General features: G+C 35.2%; 1 long non-coding RNA gene across 1 annotated transcript; it reads right to left on the bottom strand.

The window, feature by feature from the left end:
• Nucleotides 1-9,286: 9,286 nt before the first annotated feature.
• LOC131410908 (uncharacterized) lies at nt 9,287-25,164 on the bottom strand. The gene is made up of 4 exons (XR_009221434.1): nt 25,108-25,164; nt 22,108-22,184; nt 10,261-10,357; nt 9,287-9,749 (listed from the first exon to the last, which is right to left on the bottom strand). It is a non-coding gene; the product is annotated as an uncharacterized LOC131410908 (long non-coding RNA).
• Nucleotides 25,165-25,230: the final 66 nt, after the last annotated feature.

The following is a 25,230-nucleotide window of genomic DNA, read 5'->3' as shown; positions in this document are numbered from 1 at the left end:
AGGGGAAGAAAATATACAACTGCCAAGTTGTGTAGTAAAATTGATAAGCTTCCTATTACTAGTCTTTCCTATTGGCTAAATTCAAACAAAAATTTTGTTTGAAAAAAGATAGCAAAAGTTGAACACTGAAGTATGGGTTATTCATGGCTGACCAAAAAAAGGATAATTCTGAGACCTATTACTTATAGATAGTGTTTATGTCCTACACATATTTACTTCAACAGCATATTTATAAGCACTCATGCAATCCATTTAATAGTGACAGTACATACCAGTTGACAGATTGAATCCAAGGCTTTAAGGAAAAAATAAACAAGAAAAGCTCTATGAGAAATTTCTAATTATGCAACTAATGTAGAAAATATTTCAGATTTTGCACGAAAAAAAAAAGGCTTTTTAAATTAGAAAAGCAGGAATTACCAAGAATTTCCTGGTGATTTTCTGAATTCTTCGTTTGTAATTATACCAAATTTCTTAATTCTCATATTAAGCCTCTGAAAATGTCTCAATAAATAAAGTATGTTGTAAGTTTAAGAAACTGTAGCATTGAAAACAAAAGATAACGAAAGATATCTAGTAATAATTCTCAGGAAAAAACAACAGATAAGATAATTTAGAACAATATTTACAGGCTCAGATACATCTACTTAACTTGTAGAGAATAAACAGCAAACAAAGATCGATGAATTTTAACAGAGAAAGATGAATACAATCTTCTAGGTTTCAAAAAAATCATAAAGATAGAAAACATGCCCTACCAGATATTAAAATTTATTATATAGCAATAATTATAAAAAGTATGGTTCTGAAAACAAAATAGACTCATCAATGTTAATAACAAAAATAAATAACAATAACTCATTGATTGGGCATATACTATGGGTCAATCATTGTGTTAAATGATTTTTATTTTATTTATATTTACATTTTATTTAATGACTCATCTTTAGTACTTGCAATAAATTTATAAGTTTATTATCTCCATTTTACAGATGAGGAAAGAAAAGTGCAAAGCTTAAGTAACCTAGTCAAGGGCATAGAGCTAATCTACTTGAGTGTATATAATAATTCAGCATATGATAAATGCAGCATTTAAGGTAAATGTGAATTATTTAAGTTCAAGAGGCCTTCAAGAGGTTCAATTTAAGTTCAAGTGGCTAAGGTTTTAGAAAAAAAGAATAGATACTTATGTTACTTCTTCCACCAAATGAATTCTCTATGAATTAAAGAGTTTTTTTTAATTAAAAAAGTAACAGAAAAAATACATATTTATATAATTTTGGATTGTGATTATTTTAAGGATATCAATAATAAAAACCAAAAAAGAAACCTTTAATATACTTGGTTACATAAAACCCAAAAACATCTAAGTGGCAAATTACACCACCACCAAGTTAAACACACAAAATAAACCAGTAATATTTTTTTCAATATATAGAGCAGTTTTACTCTCTCCAATATAGGCGTTTTTACAAATAATAAAACTATCAACAATCTAAACAGAAAAAAATTGGTAAAGAATAGAATAGGGCATTCACAAGAGAAGAAACAGAATGATCAATTAACATATGAAAATATTTTCATATTTACTAGCAATCAATGAAATGCATATAAAAACAACAGTGAGGTATTTTACTTGCTTGAGGAGCAGAGATAGCGAGTGTTGGCAAAGGTGCGGTAAAACCTCCACTGACAATTATTGCTGATGTGAGAGTTAACTACTACCATCTTTTTGGGAGGCAAATGTGGTGACGTATAAAACATCTTTTTAAAAAGTCACATTCTTAGATCCAAAAATTTCAAATCTTATGAATTTATCAACAAATAGGCATAAATTTTTGTAATAATATGTTTGTGGACTGCATTGTTTTTAATGGGGAGAAATAAGTGGAAGCAAACTAAACTGCAACAAATTTAATACTGTTTAAATAAGTTCTAGCAAATCTGTTTAATGATATACTATGCGACGATTAAAATGGTGATTCAAATCTATATTTACTGACATGAAAATGTGTTCATAATTATTGATAAGAAAAACAAGATACAGACCAGCATGTTTAATACCATCCTAATTTCATGAATACTGTATATACACAAAAAATCTAAAAAGATAGAAGTTGGGTCTGGGTGGGAATTTCGATAACTTTTTTCCTTTTTGTTTTTTTGAATTTTCTACCTTTCTGAAATAAATAGCAACATTTGCAAAATTCATAAATTAATCTAAAAAACTAAACAGGAGGTAAAAAGTAGAGAAGAAAATACAGGTAATGCTTTCAGGATAACAGGTTATAAAGGAGAGAAGAGAAAGAAGATGATAGCCCAGGTGTAATATATGAAGAAAAAAGAGAGAGAGTAGACCCAGAGATAACAGGGATGAGAAAAGGCAATAGCCAAATGAAGGAAAACACACACAGTTTGGAATGCAGAAAAAAGATTTCAAAATTATTACAGAAACAGGTTTGAAGCCATGGTCAAAGATCATTGAAGAGCCTGGATCGAAAAACAGCGGAGGCTGAAAAATCGTTTATTATTCCATTTCTGACAATATAGTCACCAATGATCTCAATGAAAATAATGTGGTGGCTTAGAAAACACAGGAGTTAATATTTTCCAAGAATCTATATGAAGGACAGAAGATTACATAAAAGTGAACACAAAACAGAATGATTCAGCTGAGATGTATGAAAGTACTTTGTAAATTGCTCAGATTTACAGCAATACTACTCTATAGAAACTGAGTCATTGAAGTTAGCCCAGAATGAGATCCGGTTTATGAAAAATACTTGAGGCAATGCAAGAAACGTTTTAGATATGGTTAGAGTAAGAAGATGAACAAAAAAGGCCTATTTGTTTCAAATGATATGTAACTCTCAGGAAGTTAATAGAGACAAAATAACATAGATGAGCTTCTACTTTGCTTCCTTTTTCTTGATATATAAAAAAATTCAAATTGCGAAAGGTAGAATAAATATGCAAAATTGGCACTAAAGACATGATGAAGATACATTACAGAATCTTTTAAATTCTTTGAATTAAAAGTCTCCAAGTAAAACACAGATCATCCCGACATGAAATATATGTGATGATAAACAGTGGCAGCTCAGCCTGATCCTTAATCCTCCAGAAGCCGGGTTTTATATACGGTAAGCCCCAGTTCCTTACCAAAAAATAAAAAAAATGAATAAATGGATTCATCTAGAACCATCGCAGATTTCATGTTCCTGGGTACCTGGGCATACTGAATCAGGGTCTAATTGAGAAGAACATCCAAACTTCTTGGAACCCTACATTATTGAGATCTAAAGGGAAGTCTCCATTCCTCACAGGTAGGGATAGCTGAAAGTACTTTAAAGAAGCTAGAGAGACAGGAAGAAAACGAGGAAAAGAAGCTGAAATCTGTTCTTCCTCTACCAGCAGTTAAAGTTTCCCAAAAGTAAAGGCCCTATATGATGTACATCACTCTGCAATTAAACAAAGCTAAAGTATGTATCTGACCTTGGATAGAAAGTGGCCCTCAACATTCCATTCCCCTCTCAGTCCCTATCTTTATCTCCTCCTGTCCTGTTGGCTCCCATCTCTATCTCATTCTGTTAATGATTCTCTCTCTTCTTCACCTTCACCCATTCTTCTCTATGCCTCTTTCCTACATATGTTTAAAGTTTGTTTTTTTTTTCATGTTTCAAACAAAAATTCTCACTTGGCTTCACATCCCACTTTAGCTAACACACTTTATCTTCATTGTATTATGCTTCATGTGTACACTCTTCTCTTGTTTCTCATAAACTTGACAACTCAGTATAATAAGATACCTGTTCTTTCCACTCTACTGAAAGTGCTCCTGCTAAGGTCACTAATGATCTCTAAACTGCTTAAACTAAAGGATATTTTGCAATCTTTGTCTTACTTGACCTCTCTGAAGCATTTAATACTGACTTTTTCCTTCTTCCTGAAATTATCATTTCTCTTGGCTTCTGAGACCACTGTCCCTTAATCTCCTCTGCCTCTGCAACATCTCTTTGGCTGCCTCTTCTCAATAATCTTTATGGGCTCATCCTATTCCTTAAAATGTTAGTGTTGGCTAGGGTTCCATTCTTATTTTCTAAATAAAGTTAATTTCAGATTTTCTTCCTCTCAATACGCTCTTTGAATAACTTATCTACACCCAAGGCTTCACGTATACAACTATTATTTCAAGTCTGCATTTTCAGCTCTAATCTCTGTTCCAAGCCATAGATATATATGGCTTACTACATATCTACATGTGGATGGTCCTTAGGCACTTTAGGGGAAAAACCAAAATAGAAACAGAGTATAACTTTCAAATTAGTACAGGACAGAAACAAACAAAAACCTCTCATTGGAACAAGGAAAAAAAACAAAAAACCACAGAAGTTAGAGTAAGAGAGAGAGAGAAACAGAAAAAAGCAGGACAGATAGAAAGCACAAAAATAAGATGGTAAAAATAATATAATTCCATATAAGCTAAATATAATTACTACAAGTAATAAATGAAAAGAAGATTATCAGACCTAACAATAAAAGAAATCCAGCTGTATACCTAAAATATAAGGACACAGAAATGGTTGAAAGAAAAAAGATGGAAAATCCCCACAAATATTAACAAAACAAAACGAAAAGTTGGTATAGCTATACTAATATCAAATGAAATAGATTCAAAGGCAAAATATGTTTCTACCTATAAAGATTTATTACATATGACATTAACCAGCAAAAATATAAAAATTCTAAACTTATATGCATCTAATAGCATAGCATCAAAATACATTCAGCAAAAATTGACAGAACCAGAAGGAAAAACATCCATGATCACAGTGGAAGCTTTTAACATCCTCATTCAGTACTCAGTAGCTAACAGAACAAGGAAACAAATTCATGCATGTTTGTGTTGTTAACAACACAATTAACAAGCTTGATCTGGTGAAGGGGTGTGTGTGTATGTGTAACTCTGCACTCAACAACTGGATACTCTTTTCAAGAACATTTAGAACATATTTATTTTATAAAGCTATAATAATTAAAAACTATGTATTAACTCTGAGATAGACAAACAGATCAATGAAACAGAATAGGAAATTCAGAAATCAGTGGAGGAAATGATAGACCTCTTTAACAATAAATATCATTAGTATAACTGAAAACAGACAATCTATATGATAAGAAGAAAAATATATGAATATATACAAAATAAATTCTTAAGTGTGACAAGGCTGAACTTGATCTGAGCTGTGTTCCCTGAGAGGAGTGATAGTTTAAAAATCCCTCCAGCTTTTCGTGTTTCCAGAACTAACTACAAAAGGCCACCCTGCTCTCACATAACCCTCATATCACTCACCTCTACCCTTCCTCAATGATTATGACTTCCTTGTTTATCTGCCTTTATAAAACCTCAAGTCTCCTCCTTTTATTGTGAGATGTTCCTCACTAATGAATGTGGTCCCTCTTGCAATAGCCTGAATAAAATAATCTTCCTAATTGTCTGGTGCCTCTGACAAATATGAAAAGCAAAGTGGTACAACTGTTAAAAGAAAATGTGACAGAAAATCTTGGTAACACTGGGGCAAGTAAGAATTTCCTGACTAAGATACCAAAACATGGATGAACTTCAAAAACACTGTTCAGTGAAAAGAGCTGCAGAAAAAAACTGTTATTTATATAAAGTTTAAAAATAGCATGTGTGTAACTAGGGATACAAATCTATGTGATAAAAATACGGACAGGAAGGATACATACCAACTTTAGGATAGCTATTACCTTTTGTGAGGGAGGGAGGTGAATAGGATGGCAGAGGGGAAGGTTTAGCTGGACATATCTCTTCCTTTGAAAAAAGATTTACAGCACAGTTTCAAATAACTTGAGAATTCTGTTAAAACGCAGATTCCGCTTCAATAGGATTGGAGATGGGGGTGGTGCTGAGACTCACAGTTCTAATGAGCTCCCAGGTGATGCTAATACTGCTGGGCCATGGACCACACTTGAGATCCTCTGATCTAAAGAAAATATGACTACAGCCAGCCCTGATGGCCTAGGAGTTAAACTTCGGTGTGCTCTGCTTCTGTGGCCTGGGTTCAGTTCCCTGGGTTCAGTTCCTGGGTGCAGAACCATGTCACTCGTCTGTCAGCAGCCATGCTGTGGCGGCGGCTCACACAGAAGAACTAGAAAACTTACAACTAGAATATACAACTATGTACTGGGGCTTTGAGGAGGGGGCAGAAAAGAGAGAGAAAGATTGACAACAGGTGTTACCTCAGGATGAATCTTTCCTACCAAAAAAAAAGAAAATATGGCTGGCTTAATTAAACCTAGGTAGTGAGCACAAAAGAGTCTAATATTTTCTGTATGTTTGAAATAATTCATAAATAAATATAAAGTTCAGGGGAATTTCTAGCAGTCTCCATAGAAGTGCCACCAAGCAGTAGTAAATAATCCCTCTCTTAATTAGGTACTGCTTGAGGCTGTTCTCATTTTGTGACACATAATATTTAGACATACACAAACACATACAAAAATAAGGAAAGCATTTGGGATTCTAAGAAAAATGTCAGGACAGTATCTTAAATTCCTATAAAACTATTTTATAGTAAATTAATAAAAATTTTACTATTTTGTAATTTAGTCCCTACAAATTGACAAATTTCTTAATTTAATCCTAACCTCTTGATCTGTCATTGATGAGATACTCCTGAGAGACACTTTCTGAGGTGTTCTTCCACTACAAAAAAATGGAATAGGGCCGGCCCCGTGGCTTAGCGGTTAAGTGCGCGCGCTCCGCTGCTGGCGGCCCGGGTTCGGATCCCGGGCGCGCACCGACGCACCGCTTTTCCGGCCATGCTGAGACTGCGTCCCACATACAGCAACTAGAAGGACGTGCAGCTGTGACATACAACTACCTACTGGGGCCTTGGGGGGGAATAAAAAAAAAAAATGGAATATAATAGCATTAATTCAGATTAACATTTAGAATATAATAGCTCAGATTAATATTTAGAGTAACATAAGTAAATGACCTCACAAAAAAGAGAACAAATTGCCTCATGAATGGATATCTTCTGTATTTGAAGAAGTGGATTTCGGAAGTTTACATTAATTAATTAATAGAATCATTAAGTATAGAATATAAGGTCTATGAAGGTCATGACTTTGTGTGCTTTGTTCTCCACTATTTCATCAACATCTAGAACGCTCCTGGTATATAAAAGCCCTCAATAAATATCTGTCAAATGAGTAAGAAAAATTTCATTTAGTGACTCCAGTATACTAGAGGATGCTGTAAGGGATATAAAGATAAAAACAAAAGATGGTCTTGCCCTTCAGGGTATCAAATCTAGTGGGAAAGAGAGACACATAGAGTTAATTTATATCTTACACATTATAATATTATATATGTAATAAATGATATTGACATACTTAGAAATCTATATATTTTTATATAGTAGGAAAAAATATGGTCACATAAAAAAGGAAGGTATGTATTCAGAGAAACGAACTATGTATGTATAAAAAATTGCATAAATAAATGTATGAAAGTGTATAAAAACTATGTATAAAGAAGTGTATAATGTGAAAATAAATGAGGGGGCATGAATGGTAAAATATGTACAGGATGCTAGGCAAACACATTAAGGAGAGAATGCTCAATTTGCTCAGGGAGATCAAGAACTAATTCTCAAGAATTTACAGTAATTATGAGTCTTACAGGATTAAGTAGAAGTTTCATGGGTGGCCCTGGACTGATGTGGGATAGAGCAGGAGGGATTAGGTAGCAGGAAGTCGGAGACATATTCTAAAGAGAGGAATGTATAGAAAAGCAGGAAAAATAAGGTTTATTTTAGAGAACTTCAAGGAATTTAGCATGTCAAAGTTCAGGGTAGAAGAGAAAAAATGATAGGAAATGAGGCTAAAAAGGTATAGAGAGGCTAGACTATGAAGTGCTTGAAATATCATGCTAAGAAATCTGACATAACAATTATTATAAGCAAGAGAGTGATTTGATTAGATTTGTATTTGAGAGAGATTCTTTGGTAGCAGCATGAAATACGGACAAGAAGTGAATAGGACTAGAGGAAGAGACTAGAGGTCTTTTAAAATGGTTGAAGCCAAAAGTGATTAGAGCCTGAACCAGGGCAGCGGCCTTGGCGATTGAGAAGAGGAAAGAAACTCAAGAGCTTTTAGGAAGTAGAACTGACAAGATAATCAGGGAGATGTCAAAATGGCTCCCATATTCCTGACTTGGGAGACTGAGTGGATTGTGAAATAGTGATCATATGTACACAGATCCAAGTGTACTAAAAGCACATATATAAGACTGAAAGAAGGTGTGAGTAGAGAAGCACGTGGGCACACAGGAAAGTAAGATGGGAAAGGGAACTTCATATAAAATGGAATATATATGAGGTGTATGTGAGAGAAAAGACGGAAGTAGATGGGAAAATATGTTTGTGGGGATGCCTTTTTTTTAGCAGTCCTTATTTTCAATTTAAGTCACCTGTCAGTTGTACTTAGAATTTAGGCAATGCCTAGTTCTCTAAATGAGTTAATATATATAAAGGGCTTAGAACAGTATCTAGGTAAATACTAAGTTTTCAAAGAATATTAGCTCTTTTATTATTATCCTGAACCATAGAAGAGCTTTAGTCCCTACTCTCACTTTTCTATTTCATTTGATTCTGAGTTCTAAAGAGGATTTGATAAAGTCTCTGGGGTGTGTATAACTTTCAAATTCTTCAACACTGTCATCCACTTAAAATGCTGAAATAAAGATGGTCTGTTTATTCAAAACAAGGAGAAACTGGAATACGAGCTTTCATTAATTGCTTATTTGCCTGAGGAAACACATAAAACTTACCCACCCCAAGTAAGTATTACATACAGTGACAGTGGTTTCAGATCTGCCTTAGAAAGATACTTTACGTCATTGAGAGTTGATGCAACCTATTTCTAAAATGGAGTTGTAAGAGAAGAATTTGGGAAGAAAAGGATAAAGAAGTTCAATAAATTTCCAGAGTTGCTTGAGTTGGACCTTCAAAATGTTCTCTTATTATTTTCTTTGAAGAACTGTAAATAATCAGACCAAAAATATCCAAATTCTAAAGCAAACTTCAAAGAAAATATAAATTATTTTTAACTACACAGAGGCTCTCTTTCATCAGTTTAATAGAAAGTTAACCGTAAATTCATAGTATCAAATTATTGTCAGTATCTAATCATTAAGATGGTATCTGACTCTAAGATACTATCATGATGAGTAACTTACCAAAAACGATTATACTTAGGTGCACAGTGACAGACCAAGCATTTAAGAAATGCCTTGTTATTTAACTGTACAATTCCCTTAAGAAACAGGTGAAAAGCAACAAGGGATGTGAACTAATATTCGCCGAGTATCTACTATGTCCTAGGCATTGTACTAGTTGCTTTACATTTCCTCTCAGTCTTTACAAAACTCTGCAAAGTAAATATTACCCCCATAAACACTGAGGAAGCACAAAGAAGTAAAACAGTCTATAGTAACATAGCTAGTAATGGATAGAGCTGGAATTCAATCCTGAAGCTGTCCAACTCCAAAGCCCACAGTCTTACATTATACTGTATTATTGATTCTTAAATATAGAATATATATGCCTTATGTTTGAATAAAAGTTATAAATTTAAAAGAAATTTATATATTTCACTGACAGATCATGTGCTTCTTTTGAACTATCATCTTCCCTTATAGTTTCTGTTTCTTCCTCCTTTGGGGAAAAGAAAAATGTAATATTAGGACCAGTCTTAACATGTATATGAGAGCAGGCAATTTTCCCCAAAATGTATTATCCCTAAATTGCCTGAAATTCAATCATTCAAAGATTAATTCAGGGCAACTGATTCCTTTTAAAATCCAAATATCCCGGTCATTCACATTATAGTTTCCCCCCTTTATGACAGAATGCATCTTTATATCATTCACCCTTGATATAAATCCCTTTCAATCGAATTCCTTTTCCTTTAACACTTATCCAATATCAACCAAATTAAGGGAAAAGGAAGTGTAATTGGTGACTGGGAAAGAGAACAAACAAGAGGTTATGTGGAAATATTTAGGCCCATGTGGAAGGCAGGAGAAAGTATAGGGACAGCAGTAAGTACAAGGAACCTACAAAGTCTACAAAGAAGGATAACAAAATATACATTTTTCCCCAGGCAAAAAAATCAGAATATTTGCTATTATGAAAAGCAAGACAAAATTAAATAAATTTAAAGCACCTTTTTGTCCATGTACACCATAAACTCAACATTCTTGTTAAGTAAGGTTTTTGTCATTTCCAAAGTCACTAACACATTTTACTGGCAAATATTAGAACTAGAAAATGGAAAATAAAAATATATGCTTTAAAATTTTACTTTGATTGAATTTAAATTTAGAAATAATATATTTTTATACCTCAAGAATGTCAAATTCTTCTTCAAGTTCTTCTAAAGAAACTTCTATGTTGAATGAACACAGTGAACATGAGATGACTAAAGACATATAACATAAATGGAACTTTTAGCAGTATGATTTTTTTCAACTGACTTCCCCATCTCTAGTCTTACTCATTTCAATTCATTTTCAACATGGTTTTAAACTAATATTTCTAATGCGCAGTTCAGATTATGTTACATTCCTGCTTGAAAACTTTTAGCTGCTCTTACCAAAGTTGAAAATCTTTAGCCTGAAATTCAGGGCCCCTCAAAATTTGTTTCCAAATGAACTTCTAATCTCATTTCCCATGACTCTCCTTTAGATGGGGAGTATGACCAGTATTGGTTTGTCAATACCTGCAGATTTGGAATTGAAGGGAGAGAGTGCTAAATAAAATGCCATCATTCAAATATACAGATAATTATAGATTGCCTTCTGGGATAGGCACCCTGCTGGATAATAAAGATAAACAGAGGTAAAACTATACATAAAAAAGTCACAATACTCAGTGATTTTAATACTAAGTATACTAAATAATGAATGAATGGTAAACACAAGTGCTAGGGTATAAGAGTTACTTCATCGTTTTAGGGAAAAAAAATAGATTTTGGCCAGCTGAAGGATGTCCAGGCAGTGAGATTAATTATTAGTACAGAGTCCTATAAAGTATGAGTGAGAAGGAAAAAAAGAGGGAAGAACTTTTGTGGTGATCATACAGCACAGGTCCCCCCCAACCCTAGTGCTTGTTCCTTTCTACCTATTGACTCTGGCTGTAGCTCTCCACTCAGATTATTTTCATTTAGTCTTTTCTGTAGTCTTCCACTTTCTTTTACTATTTAATTTGAATATTTTCTTCTGTTAATGGTTTTGATTTCATTTTCTTTGTTCTGTAACTGTAACCCATTGCAAATCCTTATAAACAGTATTCAAGCCAACTTTTCTTTCCTCTTTCAAAATTTTTTTTCTTTCATTAGTGTTGTTCTCTTAGTTGACTAGAATTCACTTTGTTGTTACGTGCTGTCAAGTCAGCTCTGACTCCTGGCGACCCTACGAATGAGGGATATCCAATGGATTGTCCTCAACAGCCCTACTCAGTTTCTGTAGACTCACGCCTATGGTTTCCGTTATGGAGTAAATCCATCTCATATTTGATCTTCCTCTTTTCCTGCTGCCTTCTGCTTTTCCCAGCATTATTGTCTTTTCCAAAGAATCTTGCCTTCTCCTGATGTGCCTAAAGGAGGAGAGCCTCAGTTTTATCATTTTTGCCTCCAGCAGTATTCCAGGCTTAATTTGCTCTAGGATCACTTGTTTGTCTTTCTGGTAGTCCAGGGTATCCACAGTCCTCTCCTCAACACCATATTTCAAATGAATCAATTATTTGCCTGTCCAGCTTTCACATCCACACGTAATAATAGGAATAGGAGGTGTGGATAATCTTGGCCTTAGTCTCTGATGACACTTTCTTACACTTGATGATCCTTCATAATTTTTTCATTGATGCCCTTCCAAGTCTCAGTCTTTTCTTGATTTCTTGGCTGCAGTCTCCATTTAAGTTGATGACTGAACCAAGGTAAACAAAATCTTCAACAATTTCAATGTCTTAATTGTCTACATGAAAGCTGTGTAGTTCTTCTATAGTCATGATTTTTGTCTTCTTGATATTCAAATGCAGTCTGCTTTGGAACTTACTATCTTCACTTTCATCAGAAGTTGTTTCAAGTCACTGTTGCTTTCTGCCACTAAGTAGTATTATCTGCATATCTTAGATTGTTGATATTTCTTCCACCAATTTTCACTCCTCCTTCATCTGAGTCTAGCCTAGCTTTTCATATATGTTCTACGTATAGATTAAACAGATAGGGAGATAAAATGCACTCCTGTCTGACACCTTTGCCTATAGGAAACCATTCTATCCATATTCTGTCCTGACAGTGGCTTCTTGTCTACAATACAGGTTATATACCAGGACAATCAATGGCTAAGGCACACCCATTTATTTCAGAGCAGCCCATAGCTTTCATGATCCACACAATCAAAGGCTTTACTGTAGTCTATAAAACAGACTAACCTTCCAAAATTCTTTGGAGCACTCCAGTAACCAACGAAGAATTGCAATTAGATCTCGTGTGCCTCTCTTGTTTTGAAATCCAGCTCGGACATCAGGCATTTCTTGCTCCATATAAGGTAAAAGCCTTTGTTGCAGTGCCTTGAGCATCACTTTACTTGCATGAGAAATTAGAGCAATGGTCCTATAGTTACCGTACTCCTTGGCATCTCCTTTCTTGGGGATTGGGATATATATCGAGCACTTGTTTTGTTTTCCATATTTGTTAGCATATTCTTGTTAGGATTTTGACAGATTCAGTCTCTGTGCCTTGGGATATTTCTATAATTCTACTGATATCCCATCTACCTCTGGTGACTTATTTCTTCCCAGTACTTTCAGCATTCATTTCACTTTCTAAAATTACAAATACCATATGATTTCACTCATAAGTAGAAGAAAACAACAACAACAAACACATAGATACAGAAATTAGATTGGTGGTTATCAGAAGCGAAGGAGGAAGGGAAGAGGGCGAAAGGGGTGACAGGGCACATCTGTACGGTGATGTGTGGTAATTAGTGTTAGGGTGGTGAACATGATGTAGTCTACACAGAAATCTAAATATATGATGTACACTTGAAATTTATATGATGTTATAAACCAATGTTACCTCAATAAAAAATAAATAGAAATTTTAAAAAAAGAAAAGTATTCTAGATAGATGTAAAAAAATAAATAAAAAATTAAAATTATGGGTTCTTCCTCACAGGAATCTTGTTCAAAGGAATCTGTCATCCTTTTATCTCTTCTGTATAGATCTTCAGTATACTGTTTCCACCTTCCCTTTATTTTCTCCTGATCAGATAGTGTATTTCCCTGTTGGTCATTTAGCATTCCTATTCTAGTTTAAGTTTCCCTTTTATTTCTTGGATCTTTTGGAAGGGATCTCTTATTCTTTCTTTTTTGTTGTTTTCTTCTATCTCTTTGCATTGGCCATTATAGTAGTTCTCTTTATCTCTACTTGATAGTCACTAAAAAACCGCGTTCAGGATTCTAACCCCAGTTTTGTCATCTTTTACTTTTGTTTCTTGCCTGTCCTTAAGAATTTTTAGTGCTTCTTCTGTCCTCCATTTCTATTTTTCTTTTCTTTTTACTTCAGGCATTGTCTTTGCGCAGTCTTATTTAATAATATTTTTGGTTTCAGTCCGTAGTTCTTCTAGTTCTCAGTCAATTAAGTTTAACAATGCAAATCTGTTTTTTTTTTTTTTTCAGGAAAACTGGCCCTGTGCTGACATCTGTTGCCAATCTTCCTCTATGTCTCTTTTCTCCCCAAAGCCCCAGTACATAGTTGTATATCATAGTTGTAGAGTTGTAGCTCTTATACGTGGGACACTGCCTCAGCATGGCTTGATGCGCAATGAGTGGGTCCGCACCCAGGATCCGAACAGGCGAACCCCGGGACGCTGAAGCAGAATGCATGAACTTAACTGCTATGCCACCAGGCCAGCCCCCTGTAAATCTCTTTTTTATGTGAACTTTAAATTCGTCAGGAATGTTGTTTATATTATATTTTGGCACTATGATACTTTTAGTGCTCTTTTTCAGCTTTACTCTGATATTTGATGTTAACAGTTTGTGGTCTGTACCACAATCTGCTCCTGGTCTTGTTTTGGCAGAGAGAATACAGCTTCTCCCTCTCCTGCTCCCAATTACATGTCTATTCGATTTCTGTACTGGCCATCTGGTGATGTCTATGTATACAATCACCTGTTCAGTTGCCTGAAGTGTGTATGTGTAATGGACTGATTGTTGGCTTTGCAGAAATCCATGAGCTAGTCTACTGCTTCGTTTCTAACCCCTAGTCCAAATTTTCACTAATGAGATATTTTTAATATTCAATGATATTTTAGATTTCAGTCTAAATTTTCTAAATTTTAATTGGCATTTTTTGATTAAGAAGGTTTTTAAGTGTGGTCTTTAAATTAAAAAAATCTCATTATAGGGAAAGCATAAATGTTTTTCTGACATTTGAAATAAGAAATTATGAAAGAGAGGCAATTATAGAAGAGATGCCAAAATTTTCACATTAGGAAAGGAGGCTGTATCAGGCATAATAAACAATTTAGGAGGAAAACTAAAAGTAGAAGTGGGATTTATAAATAAAATTTGTCTGGTATGGTCAGGAGGAGCTTTAGTTCTTGTTTCTAATTCAAAAAACACAATTTTATTTGGGGATGCCCAAAAGAACATATGGATGTCAACTCTACCTGTTAGAAGACATAGGTAAAATTTAAAATAAACAACTATGAATATTCATTCTATGGGAAAAGGGTACTACGATGTTCAGAGAGATTAAATTGAATGTTTCTTCACAGAAGTATTACAATGTGGATAAAAATTGTTTTTTATCTTAAGCTACTCTATGTAGCGGTAGATTCGGTGTGTCTGTGCGAGGAGGTAATTTCAGTATCTTCCTGAGTCGCCATCTTGACCCAGCATGTTAAGTGAACCCAGAGAGACCCATACCGAGACACATTATAATTAAAATGTCAAAAGTTAAAGATAATGAGAGAATATTCAAAGCAGCAAGAGAAAAACAACTTGTTATGTACAAGGGAACCCCCAAAAGACTACAAGCAGATTTTTCAGCACAAACTTTGCAGGCCAGAAGGAAGTGACACAATATATTCAAAACGCTGAAAGAAAAAATTTCCAACCAAGAATACTCTACCTAGGAAAATTATCATTCAGAATTGAAGGAGAGATAAAGAGCTTTTGAGACAAGCAAAAGCTAACGGAGTCCATCACCACTAAACTGGCCTTACAAGAAATGTTAAAGGGACTTCTTTAAGCTAAAAACAAAGGGTGCTAATTAGTAACAAGAACATATATGAAAGAATAAATCTCACTGGAAAATTAGATATATGTAAAGGTAGTGGATTAATTACTTATAAAGCTAGTATGAAAGTGAAAAGAAAAATAAGTAAAAAATAACTATGATTACAGCAGTTATGGATACACAAGATAAAAAAGATATAAAATGTGACATCAAAAACACAGAATGTGGTGAGGGGAGTAAAAATGGTGAGCTTTAGAATGGTATCAAACAAGTTGTTATCAAAGTAAAAGAGCCTGCTACAATATAAGTTGTTATATGTAAGCCTCATGGTAACCACAAAGCAAAAACCTATAGTAAACAAACAAAAGATAAAGAGAAAGGAATATAAGTATACCACTAAAGAAAGTTATCAAACACAAAGGAAGAGAGCAAGAAAAGAAGGAAAAAACAGAGAGGAACTACAAAAGCAGCCAGAAAACAATTAAAAAATGGCAACAAGCCCATACTTATCAATAACTACTTCAAATGTAAATGGACTAAATTCTCCAATCAAAAGACACGGGGTGGCTGAATGGGCAAAAAAACAAGAGCCATTTATATGCTGCCTATAAGAGAGACACTTTCGATGTTAAGGACACACACAGACTGAAAGTGAAAGGATGAAAAAAGGTATTCCATGGAAATGGAAACCAAAAGACAGCTGGAGTAGCTATACTTATATCCGACAAAACAGACTTTAAAACAAAGACTGTAATAAGAGACAAAGAAGGGCATTACATAATGATAAAGGGGTCAATCCAACAAGACATATAACACTTGTAAATATTTATGCACCCAACACAGGAGCACCTAAATATAGAAAGCAAATATTAACAGACCAAAGGGAGAAATAAACAAGAATACAGTAATAGTAAGGGACTTGAATATCCTACTTACATCAATGGATAGATCATCCAGACAGAAAAATAAGGAAACACTAGCCTTAAACAACATGTTACGCCAGACGGACTTAATAGATATTTACAGAACATTCCATCCAAAAGCAACAGAATACTCGTTCTTCTCAAGTGTACGTGGAACATTTTCCAAGACAGATCATATGTTAGGCCACAAAACAAGTCTTAATAAATTTAGGAGGACTGAAATCATATCAAGCATCTTTTCTGACCACAGTGGTATGAAATTAGAAATTAGTTACACGAAGAAAACTGGAAAATTCACAAATATGTGGAGATCAAACAACATGCTACAGAATAACCAAAAAAGAAATTAAAAAAAATACCTTGAGACAAACAAAAATGGAAATGTAACATACCAAAATTTACAGGATCCAGCAAAAGCAGTTCTAAGAAATAAGTCTCAAATAAACAACCTAACTTGACACCTCAAGAAACTAGAAAAAGAAGAACAAATGAAGACCAAAGTTAGTAGAAGGAAGGAAATAACAAAGATTAGAGCAGAAATAAATGAAAGAGACACTAAAAAGACAACAGAAAAGATCAATGAAACTAAGAGCTCATTTTTTGAAAAGATAAACAAAATTGGCAAGCTTTTAGGTAGACTGACCAGGAAAAAAAGAGAACTCAAATAAATAAAATCAGAAATGAAAGAGGAGATGTTAAAACTGATATGACAGAAATACAAAGGATCATAAGAGACTACTGTGAACAATTATGTGCCAACAAATTGGAAGACCCAGAAGAAATGGATAAATTCCTAGAAACACACAACCTACCAAGCCTGAATCATGATGAAACAGAATATCTGAACAGACAGACTACTAGCAAGGAGACTGAATCACTAATCAAAAAATTCCCCCAAAACAAAAGTCCAAAACCCAAAGAGCTTCACCAGTGAATTCTACCAAACATTTATCAATCTTCTTCAAACCCTTCCAAAAAACAGAAGGGGGAACTCTTCCAAACACCCAGGCCAGCATTACCCTGATACCAAAATCAGACAAAGATGCCATAAGAAAAGAAAATTATAGGCCAACATCCCTGATGAACATAGATGAAAAAATCCTCAACAAAATATTAGCAAACCAAATTCAACAATACATTAAAAGGATCATACACTATAATCAAGTGTGTTTTATTCCAATAGATGCAGAAAAAGCATTTGACAAAATTCAACATCCATTTATGATAAAAACTCTCAACAAAGTGAGTATAAAGGCAATGCGCCTCAGGGGGGCCGGCACGTGGCTTAGTGGTTGAGTGTGCACGCTCCGCTACTGGCAGACTGGGTACAGATCACAGGCGTGGACCGATGCACCGCTTGTCCGGCCATGCTGAGTCGGCGTCCCACATATAGCAGCTAGAAGGATGTGCAACTATGACATACAGCTATCTACTGGGGCTTTGGGGAGAAAAAGGGGGGAAAAAAAAAGGAGGAGGATTGGCAATAGATGTTAGCTCATGGCCAGTCTTCCTCACAACAACAACAAAAAAAAGGCAACACGCCTCAACATAATAAAGGTCACATACATCAAGCCCATAGCTAACATCAATACAATGATGAAAAGCTGAAAGCTTTTCCTCTAAGATCAGGAATAAGACAAGAATGCTCACTTTTGCCACTTTTATTTGATATAGTACTGGAAGTCCTAGCCAGAGCAATTAGGCAAGAAAAAGAAATAAAAGGCATCTAAATTGGAAAGGAAGAAGTAAAACTGCTGCTATTTGGAAATGACATGATATTATATATAGAAAATGCTAAAGACTCCATCAATGAATTTGGGATACAAAGGATACACAAAAATCTATTGCATTTCTTTACACTCATAACAAACTATTAGAAAGAGAAATTAAAACTACAAGACATTAATAAAAGAAATTGAAGCAGACACAAATAAATGGAAAGAGATATTTCATGCTTATGGATTGGAAAAATATTGTTAAAATGTCCATAGTACCCTAAGAAATACACAGATTCAATGCAATCCTTTTCAAAATTCCAATGGCATTTTCACAATAAAGCTGAAGGCATCATACTCCTGATTTCAACCTATTACAAAGCTACAGTAACTAAAACAGTATAGTATTAGCATAAAAACAGACACACAGATCAACAAAACAGAATAGAAAGCCCAGAAATAAACCCACACATATACGGGTCAATTAATTTATGACAAAGGAACCAAGAATATACAATGTGGAAAGGGCAATCTCTTCAATCAATGGTGTAGGGAAAATTGGACAGCTACACATAAAAGAATGAAAGTGGACCACTCTCTACACCATACACAAAAATTAACTCAAAGTGAATTAAAGACTTGAACATAAGACTTGAAATCATAGAACTCCTAGGAGAAAAACATAGGCTGTAAGCTTCTCGACATTGGTCTTGGTGACGATGTTTTGAATCTGGCAACAAAACAAAAGCAAGAAAAGTAAAAATAAATAAGCGGAACTACATCAAATTAAAAAGCTGCACAGCAAAGGAAACCACCAACAAAATGAAAAGGCAACCTACTGAATGGGAAAAAACAATTGCAAATCATATTTATCTGATAAGGGCTAATATCCAAAATATACAAAGGGTTCATACAACTCTATGGCAAAAAAAAAAACAATCTGATTAAAAAATGGGCAGAAGATCTGAACAGACAGTTTTCCAAAGAAGACACACAGATGGCCAACAGATACATGAAAAGATCCTCAACACCGTTAATCATCAGTGAAAAGCAAATCAAAACCACAAAGAGATATCATCTCACATCTGTTAGAATGGCTATTATCAAAAGATAAGAAATAACAAGTGTTGGTGAAGATGTGGAAAAAAGGGACCCCTTGTGCACTGTTGGTGGGCATGTAAACTGATGCAGCTACTACAGAAAACAGTATGGAGTGTCCTCAAAAAATTAAAAATAGAACTACCATATGATCCAGCAATTCCACTTCTGGGTATTTACCGGAAAAAATGAAAACACTAACTCGAAAAGATAAATGCACCGCCATGTTCATTGCAGCATATTTACAATAGCCAAGATATGGAAACAACCTAAGTGTCCAACAGTGCATGAATGGATCAAGAAATTGTGGTACATACACACACACACACAAACACACAATGGCGTATTATTCAGCCATAAAAAAGAATGAAATCTTGCCATTTGCAACAACATGGATGGACCTCAAGGGCATTATGCTAAGGGAAATAAGTCAGAAAGGGAAAGACAAATACCGTATGATCTCTCTTACACATGGAATCTAAAACAGAAAACTAAAAAACCAAACCGAGCTCAAAGATAGAGAACAGACTGGTGGTTGCAAGAGGGGGTGGGTAAGTGGGATAAATGGGTGACCTGTTTTATTTTTTTAGTTTGAATATATAAAAATTTTTTTAAAAGTACACTTAACATAATATAACCTGTGATAAATGAATGTGAAAATATTTCATTAAAAATGGTAAATGTGAAAACACACACACACACAAAAAGACCCAAGCAACCAAGAAAACATCCAGGTCCCCACAGCCCAGCTCAAATGCAATTTTCTTCATGAAGCTGATCACGCTTGCTGATGTGATTTTTATTTATTCTGAACATCCCTTGCGCTTTTATTTCCCTCACTCAGCATTGATTCTAATACGGTTATTTGTGGACGATTCTCTTTTCATAGACTAAAATCGTCCTGAGGGCAGAGACCAAGTTTTATTTAATTTTGCATCCCTCTGTGTCTTGAATCCCCCAGAGTGTTTTTGATAGATGTCTGGTAAAAACTGAGTGAATGAATAAGTTTTAAAATGTCACTAAAATCATTCTTTATCAAAGAAGTAAAGCCCAAAGGAGAGTGCCCTTAAGAAACTACGGTGGGGAGTAATACCTAGACAAACTATGGCATGAATCAAAGATAAAAGAAAAGTTAATATTCAGTAAAGAATATTAATCTCTTTCTCACTCATAGTTTGATCCAATGAATAGGCGACAGCATGGATAGGTGAGAATGGAAAATTCTGGTGATCATGTGGAAGAGATGAAAATCAGATCTACAAATAAACAATCCTTAAAAGTAATACTATCCCTAATCTCAAAGGCATGATCATAAAACATAACTGAAATATAAGTTATTTAATACTAAAATATTTTAATGAAAAGAAAACAAAATGCTAGATACTACGAGTAAATTTATATTTAAAAAACCAAAAACTACAACATTACTTTATATGAAAATTTCAGATGAATTTGCAACCTGTATACTGATCATTTTCTGGCAGATCTACCTGACATTTCAGTAATAAAACTCTTTAAGTTGGCATAATGTAAATGTTCTGTTTATCTGTCTCTGCATAACAAACCACCTCAAAACTCAGTGGTTTAACAATTTATCTTGCACGGTTCCAGTGGTTGATGAGCTTAGCTGGTCAGTTCTCACTTGGGGTACCTCATATAGTTGTAATCAGATGGCAGCTGAGGCTAGAGTCATTTGAAGGCATCTTCACCCAATGTCTGGCCCCTGACATTGGGGCTAGGATGGCTGAACAACTGGGAACCAACTAGTGAAGCATCTCTTTCTCCACATAGCCTCTTCACCTGGCTAGCTTGTACTTATAGAATGGCAGATTCAGGGTAGGTTGATGTCTTATGAGGTGACTGACTTTCACAGAGAAACTGTTTCAGGAAAGCTGCAAGGTTTCTATGACTTCACCTTGGAAGGCATAAAGCCTCACTTCTGTTATAATCTGATGGTCAAAGTAATCATAAACTAGCCCAGATTCAAGGAAGTGGAGGCAGAGACTGCACCTATTGATGGGGGAATGGCTGTGTGTACAAGAAGGTAAGAATTGATGTTGGCCATTTTGGAGCCAGCTACCTCAGTAACACTTTCGAGAATATATAAATCCAACTTCTTAGATAAAGAATGACGTCCAATAAGAAAACCCAAATCTGACTTCCCAGCAAGAATGGAGAGTCATAAATATACTACTAATTCTGATTATTTGATTTTCAGTACATGTTTGGATTAAAAACATATCTGTATTCTACATCAAGAACCTAGCATTTGGCCAAAGGATTATGTGTACTCTTGTTGACCCAAGTGTGGTTCCTGAACCAGCAGCATCAGAATTACCTGGGAATTTGTCAAAAATGCAGAATATCAGACCCTACTCCAAACATACTGATTCAGACATGTATTTTAACAAGATGCCCAGGAGACTCAAATGCACATTAAAGTTTGAGAAGTGCTGATTTCGGCCATACTCATACACTAGTATATTCAGGGTATCCTCAAACTTGTCATCTGAAGAAACCTAGAAAACACAAAGTACTCCTCTTCCCACTTTGTGGGCAGAGAAGGATTGTACATTTTATTTTGGTTTTAAGTGGAAAAAATAGCTAAAACTTGATTGCTCCTATAAAATCTCTGACAAGTTAGAAACTGCATGTGTGAGGGGAAATCTTATTTTTATCTGGGACATCAAGAATCATCATTATGTATACGGGAAAATGTTTGATGTATAAGTTTTTTTTATATGACTAGGGAAGCTAAGGAGAAAACACCAAAAAAAGTGCAAAGAACTTCAAAATAGATAATGAATACCTTATATACATTTAGCTATTTACATGTAAAGACACATGGAAAAATTTTTTGCTATTATTATTAGCGCATTTCTTAAAATATATTCTTGGGCAGAATAGCATCACTGTCTTGCAAGTTAACTTGCTGTAATTTACCCATGTCTTTAGATAAAATGAAAGCAAATTTTAACACAAAAATGCCCTTTTTAAAGAAATAAAACTAACTTTTGAAAACATACCATTTTCTTCCAAAAATGTTCAATCCATTCACAATTTCTTGCCTGTTTCTTCTTAACTTGTCATTCATTTCTATGATCTAAATTACAAAACATAATTAAAATGCCTGAGAAAGTTCTTAAAAATCAAATAAGTTCAACCTTAAAGATAATTTTAAATCCGCCAGCCATTACTTCGTCTTGTTAAGGATCTGGAGGTAAATGTTATCTAGAAAATTATATTTAAATATTTAAGCCCTTTGTAAATAAAACTTTCATATAAGGAATAACTAGAAACTCTAGGTTGGTTTCCAAAAGGCCCCAGATATGAGCATAGATTAAAATTTAAACACCTGACTTAATAATTTTTTTAAAAAGATATTGAATGATCTTCCTAGTCTGTAAGGAATTCAAAAGGATTCGCTGAAATCCTACTGACTTCTTAGTGTAGAAAGGCAAGGCAAACGACCCTCCATTCTTCCAGTAATCTGTTATCACCATAAATTAGCCAAACGGAGACTTCTTTTCCACTTTATTATGGCATCATCCCAGAGAATCTACACTGAAAATCCCCACAAAGCTATGAGGGCCTCAAAAATTGTCAAATACTCTCGAGATTATTTGTTACCACAGAGCCTTTACCTCTTTTTGTTTGGATCACTCACATTGCCTCAGTTCTCAAGTAGCCTGCTAACCTGCTCTATCTGCTTTTAATTTGGATAAAGTGTTCTGTATCTTATCATGTACCTCTCTGCTTAAAAATTTTAATGGTTTCCCACAGTCCTTAGGATCAAATTTCCCAAATCCTTAGAGGCCTATGAGACCGTTTATAATCAAGGTACTGCCTATCCCTCTAATCCAATCTCCATTTACTCCTCAAGAATCAGTGATGCAGAATTCCTTGCACTCACCAATGCACTGGCACACGCTGTTCCCCCTGCCTGAAATACCCTTCTTTTCTTTCTTCTCCCAGATAATTCCTTTCAACCTTAAGACTCACTAGTTTACTAATTTCTTCCATAGGTTTCTCCAAGTGGGGAGCGGGTGCCCCCTCCACGCTTCCATAGTACATACTACCTATCCTCATAACACTTATCATATTACATTGCAATAATTTTTACCCTCTAAAGGCTAAGGAATGTTCTCTTTGTATTCTGTGTTCACCACTGAGTGTGACACTCAATAGATGTCTACAAAAAATGAATATACGACTAAAGTAGAGATGGTGGAGTTTGTTATAGTGATTTCGAGTCCAATTTGAGTAGAGTGGAAGAAATCTACTCCCCCCCCCAGACTGATTAAAAGATTTTATGGATAAAGTGGGCTAGTTAAGAGGCATTTAAATATGGTCAACAGTAATGTAGTGATAATTAACTAAAGAGGTCATTCCAGTTCCTGCTAATGAATATTCAAGAAAAAATAGGAAGAAACAAACTTACAGAATGTTAGAAATGATTGTACATGAGGTGTCAAGTTCAGCATCATTATTGCAGAGATGAAAAAGTACAGGCTAAAAGAAATGGACTTGAGATTGTTAGGGGAACTTTAATATGGAACAGGGCAGTGGTTCTCCAAGTGTGGCTCAAATGTGATAACCACTGAGACAGGATTTTAAAAATTAGAGAAAGGACCTTTACATTAATTTGTAGTGGTTTAAGGAGAAATAAAAAGTGTGATAATAATAAGCAAGAAGAGAAAATAATCTCAAGGCAGCAGAGGTGAGGTTCAGCAGTGTGTGTGTTGCTAGCATTACTGGAAACATTGAAGAAGGGTTTTTTTCTTTGTTTTTTTTAAATAACAGCTTTTTTTTTTTTTTTTTTTTTGAGGCAGATTGGCTCTGCACTAACATATGTTGCCAATCTTCCTCTTTTTCTTTTTTTTCCCCCCAGAGCCCCAGTACATAGTTGTGTATCATAGCTGTAGAGTTGGAGCTCTTCTGTGTGGGGACGCTGCCTAAGCATGGCCTGATGAGCAGTGAGTAGGTCCCAGCCCAGGATCCCAACCAGCGAACCCCAGCACCACCAAAGCAGAACTGGCGAACTTAACCGCTCTGCCACCAGGCCTGCCCACACAGGTTTTGAAGATTAAAACTTTTTCAAGTTTAGGTGACATCAACCAAAACATCTAGAATAAGGTAACAGTTAACTCTTAATTCTTCATGCTTATGAAAGGAAGTAGTTAAGAATCTCAAGTCATTTTTCATTTCGCAGTAAAATTTATGATTTTTCTTTCAGTACTTACCACCTTTGTTTTATCAACATCCGAAGTAGAACTAGTAGGGTACTAGATCAGCTGTGGGCAATGAGGCAAATCATTTAATTATTCTGGGTTCCATTTTCTCATCCGTAAAACTGGTTGGATTAGATCACCTCAAAGATTCTTTTTAGCAATTACATTGGTTTGCCTGAATCAATCTAGAATGCCCCCAAAAAGTCTAGTTCATTTAAATATCTTAATATCATTACTGGTATTTTAATTTGCTCGGCAACTTTGGTTTTTAAGTTAGTAGGTCAACATTTGGGTGCCCAATAAATAGCTCATCTTTACATTTTTAGTTAAGAAATGTAGATTGCGGTGGGATGGATTGCAATTCTTGAGCTACAAAATCTGGATAATATCACCGAGAATGAAACAGCCAATGAACATAACAAAAATCTGCCCACCTGAATCCAGGCCTAACATTTTTCAGTACGTTAAATATCTGAAACCTTGTAGGCATCGCTGGACCTCGCATGGCTAGCCTCAAAGCAAGAGGTCCATCCAAGAGGCGCCTGCAGGCCTCACCTCCGCACGGCTTGGGCGTCAGTCCCGTGCTGCAGCCGAAGCTGGGATCCCAAACGAGGCCCTTGGGTCTCAAGAGTAGTTTGGGAGATTGACACCTTCAGAGTCCTCCCTCTCTCTCCTCGGCCAACTCCCAACCGAGAAAAATGGGCAATTTGGGGGTGAGGCTTTCCTTTCCCTCCAGATCTCTTCGCCTCCCCCTTAACCCCCCGCGCCAGCCTCCCAAACTGCAGCGGCCGTTACCTCCATCCTGGGAGCCAGGGCTTCGCAGTCTCTCCCGCCTGCTCCAGCCACTTCGTCACACGGGGCCGCTGCTGCCGCAAAGGCTTGTGGGGCATGGGCGGACGGCCGAGGGCAGCGCACCGG

This window comes from Diceros bicornis, chromosome 10 (assembly GCF_020826845.1).
Source record: "Diceros bicornis minor isolate mBicDic1 chromosome 10, mDicBic1.mat.cur, whole genome shotgun sequence".
NCBI classification, from domain to species: domain Eukaryota; kingdom Metazoa; phylum Chordata; class Mammalia; order Perissodactyla; family Rhinocerotidae; genus Diceros; species Diceros bicornis.
This window is presented reverse-complemented; position numbering and strand designations above follow the sequence as displayed.